This window comes from Schistocerca serialis, chromosome 2 (assembly GCF_023864345.2).
Source record: "Schistocerca serialis cubense isolate TAMUIC-IGC-003099 chromosome 2, iqSchSeri2.2, whole genome shotgun sequence".
NCBI classification, from domain to species: domain Eukaryota; kingdom Metazoa; phylum Arthropoda; class Insecta; order Orthoptera; family Acrididae; genus Schistocerca; species Schistocerca serialis.
In genome coordinates, this window is record NC_064639.1 from 1,091,379,313 (window position 1) to 1,091,383,717 (window position 4,405).

Consider the following 4,405-nt stretch of genomic DNA (forward strand, 5'->3'; position numbering starts at 1 on the left):
CACCATAACCAATACGCTAACACATCTCATCGTTTAATACAATTCCTGGAGTTCTTTAAACGGTCACGCAAAATATCTACGAACAAAGAATGCCTTTTCCAAACTTTCTTTTATAGAAAGTCTGCTACCAAGACATTGCTTTTGTTCAATTACTTTATTTATGACTGAACGTTTCTAAAACTGAAGACACTCGTCCGTCCTCTGCACTGCAGTCGAGCTCTGGCAACGTCGTTCTCTGTTCATTGGCTGACTGTGTTTTCTGACGTCAGATGCGCAGAACGAACCTAAACTCTGCCGCCGTCGTAAATGACGCGCACTTCAGTACCTGCAATCATCCTAGCTACTTTCATGTCCGTAACCTCAACCTTATTGATAAGGTAACCTGAATCCACCCAGATTTCGCTCCCATACAACAAAGTTGGTTGAAAGATTGAACGGTGAACAGATAACTTAGTCTTGGTACTGACTTCCTTCTTGCATAAGAGAGTAGATCGTAGCTGAGCGCTCACTGCATTAGCTTTGCTACACCTCGCTGCCAGTTCTTTCACTATGTTGCCTTCCTGAGAGTATGCATCCTAAGTACTTGAACAGGTGGACAGTTTCAAGTACTTGAACAGGTGGACGGTTTCAAGTACTTAGGATGCATATTCTCACAGGATGGAAACATAGTGAAAGAACTGGAAGCGAGGTGTAGCAAACATGGGTGTACCCAGCAAGGGTCAGGATAGGGGCAGCTGCCCCTCCCCCTCCCCTAGAAGATATTCGCAGTTTTTCACTAGTTTACTGTTATAATTAATAAGAAATGCTGCATGTTTTCTCGAATTGTACAAGTGCATTCTTGTACTTAAAATGTTTATTAAAAGCAGTTTTTCACTGGTTTACTGTTTTATTTAATAAGAAGTGCTATATGTTGTCTCAAGACCTTGTTTCCTGAGACTAGTATGACCTGCCCCCCCTCCCCCCCCCCCCCCCCCCTCCCCGCTAGTTCAGATACTGGGTACGTCCTTGGTAGCAAAGCTAATGCAGTGAGCGCTCAGCTACGATCTACTCTCTTCTGCAAGAAGGAAGTCAGTACCAAGACTAAGTTATCTGTGCACCGTCCAATCTTTCGACCAACTTTGTTGTATGGGAGTGAAAACTGGGTGGATTCAGGTTACCTTATCAATAAGGTTGAGATTACGGATTGAAAGTAGCTAGGATGATTGCAGGTACTAGTAGATGGGAACAATGGCAGGAGGGTGTCCACAATGTGGAAATCAACCAAAAACTGGGAATGGACTCTATATATGTAGCAGTCAGGGCGAAAAGGCTTAGATGGTGGGGTCATGTTACACGCATGGGAGAAGCAAGGTTACCCAAGAGATGGTTCAAATGGCTCTGAGCACTATGGGACTCAACTGCTGAGGTCATTAGTCCCCTAGAACTTAGAACTAGTTAAACCTAACTAACCTAAGGACATCACAAACATCCATGCCCAAGGCAGGATTCGAACCTGCGACCGTAGCGGTCTTGCGGTTCCAGACTGCAGCGCCTTTAACCGCACGGCCACTTCGGCCGGCTTACCCAAGAGACTCATGGGTTCAGCAGTAGAGGGTAGAAGGAGTCGGGGTAGACCAGGGAGAAGGTACCTGGATTCAGTTAACAATGATTTTGAAGCAATAGGCTTAACATCAGAAGAGGCACCAATGTTAGCACTGAACAGGGGATCATGGAGGAATTTTACAAGGGGGACTATGCTCCAGACTGAACGCTGAAAGGCATAATCAGTCCCAAATGATGATGATGATGATGATGATGATGATGATGATGATGATGAAACAGCAGTTGACCGGCGTTGCCTGGTAAAACGTTGTTGTGGTGCCTCGTGTAAGCAGGAGAAATGCGTACCATCGCGTTTCCGACTTTGATAAAGGTCGGATTGTAGCCTATCGCGATTGCGGTTTATCGTATCACGACATTGCTGCTCGTGTTGGTCGAGATCCAATGACTGTTAGCAGAATATGGAATTGGTGGGTTCAGGAGGGTAATATGGAACGCCGTGCTGGATCCCAACGGCCTCGTGTCACTAGCAGTCGAGATGACAGGCATCTTATCCGCATGGCTGTAACGGATCGTGCAGCCACGTCTCGATCCCTGAGTCAACAGATGGGGACGTTTGCAAGACAACAACCATCTGCACTAACAGTTCGACGACGTTTGCAGCAGGACGGACTATAGTCTCGGAGATCGTGGCTGCGGTTACCCTTGACGCTGCATCACAGACAGGAGCGCCTGCGATTGTGTACTCAACGACGAACCTGGGTGCACGAATGGCAAAACGTCATTTTTGGGATGAAGCCAGGTTCTGTTTACAGCATCATAATGGTCGCATCCATGTTTAGCGATATCGCGGTGAACGCACATTGGAAGCGTGTATTCGTCATCGCCATACTGGCGGATCACCCGGCGTGATGGTATGGGGTGCCATTGGTTACACGTCTCGGTCACCTCTTGCTCGCATTGACGGCACTTTGAACAGTGGACGTTACATTTCAGATGTGTTACGACACGTGGCCGTATCCTTCATTCGAACCCCGCGAAACCCTACATTCCAGCAGGATAATGCACGACCGCATGTTGCAGGTCCTGTACGGGCCTTTCTGGATACAGAAAATGTTCGACTGCTGCCCTGGCCAGCACATTCTCCAGATCTCTCATCAAGTGAAAACGTCTGGTCGATGGTGGTCGAGCAACTGCCTCGTCACAATATGCCAGTTACTACTCTTGATGAACTGTGGTATCGTGTTGAAACTGCATGGGGAGCTGTACCTGTACACGCCATCCAAGCTCTGTTTGACTCAATGTCCAGGCATATTAAGGCCGTTATTACGGCCAGATGTGGTTGTTCTGGGTACTGATTTCTCAGGAACGGCTTCTACAGTTTCAAAAGACTGTAACTCATTTAATATGTGCTTATTTTTTTTTAGTTTTAGTCACTCAGAAGCCCACTGCACCATACTGTATATCGTCTTCTTGATCTTTTTCCAAGTTCTTTCTTCTTTTCTTCGTTCTGAACTCCTTAGTGGCCAACTGTGCTGCATACTCTGCTTTATCAATGTGTACTTTGTCCATCCATTCAAGTTCCCTCATGCAGTTTGCTCCAGGATTAATTTCTATGTGGTGCAGCACTTTCACCCTACCGATATTGCCATCATTAAAAGCAATAACAGCATCACTGAATCCCCACTTTAGCGTCTTCATTTCAACAAAAATATTTTTTGGTAAGCGAGTCCATATAAGATTATTGAACGACTCATTGGGATCTTGAGTCTGACGATGCAGAGACTTCTTCAGTAATTCAGTATTTGCCAGGTCTCTGTAAACAGGTTTTGTGATATCCATGACTCCTGCTGGGACGGAACTTTTATGGCTGTATGAACTGTTTGAGTACTGGACATCGCAGCAATTGCATCATCAATCAGGTCCAGGAGGGCAAAGGTGGTGTACCAGTTTTTCATCAGTTGACAGTCTGTGGAAGAAGGTAGCCCACACTACGTGCTTCATTTTCAACAAATTCTCAGTATTATTTCTAATGGCCATCCCATAATACTGCTGTAGTTCATCAATAATTTTGTCTGTCAGCCTGCCTCTTATGGTTTTACCATCAGGAAGTTTCTTCTCTCTCAAACTGGTGCCCATCCTCTTCTGGACATGACTCAATTTAACCTTCATAACACAGCAATCCACAGCCTTCTATATAAAAAAATTACCGATTTTGTTAGATCTTGAAGTAATGCACATACAAATTTTGACATTTTCAACTGGTGTAGATTATATTTAAAAAAAAAAATAGTTCCCATGTGAGTTTATAAGACTTACATATATATCATTTTATTCGGAAAATTGCAAATTTTATAATGAGATAAAAATCTGAAAATGTGAAAAACTAATTTTCCGTTCTAACTCCCCTTAAGAAGACTGGAGAGCTACAAAAAATTGCAGAGGTTATTAGCAGTGAGATACGCCCCTGGTGCACTGTTGATGGCATAAAAAATAAAATTAATGGCTTGCGCTCTCTGAGCTCTCCAGTCTTCTTAATCTATTTTTGTACTCAGGATGCTTCACATTTTAAAGCGCCTCATCACCTTCATACATTTCTATTAATTTTGTAGTTGTGTGACACAAAATGTAATTATTACTTTAATCTACAATAAAAATAGCTTTTAATGCACATAGTGTGTATTGAACATTTATTGACTTTCAGATATTGGTCCTTTAGTGCTTTATAAATTGCTGCACACATGTCACGCATTATTTTAGTTAATGTGCACTGTGGTATTCGAGGCTGTACTCTAAGCTAGAGTAACTCTCTCCTGTAGCAAGAAATCGGAGTGTTACTGTGACCCGGTTTTCTGCAGATATAGCA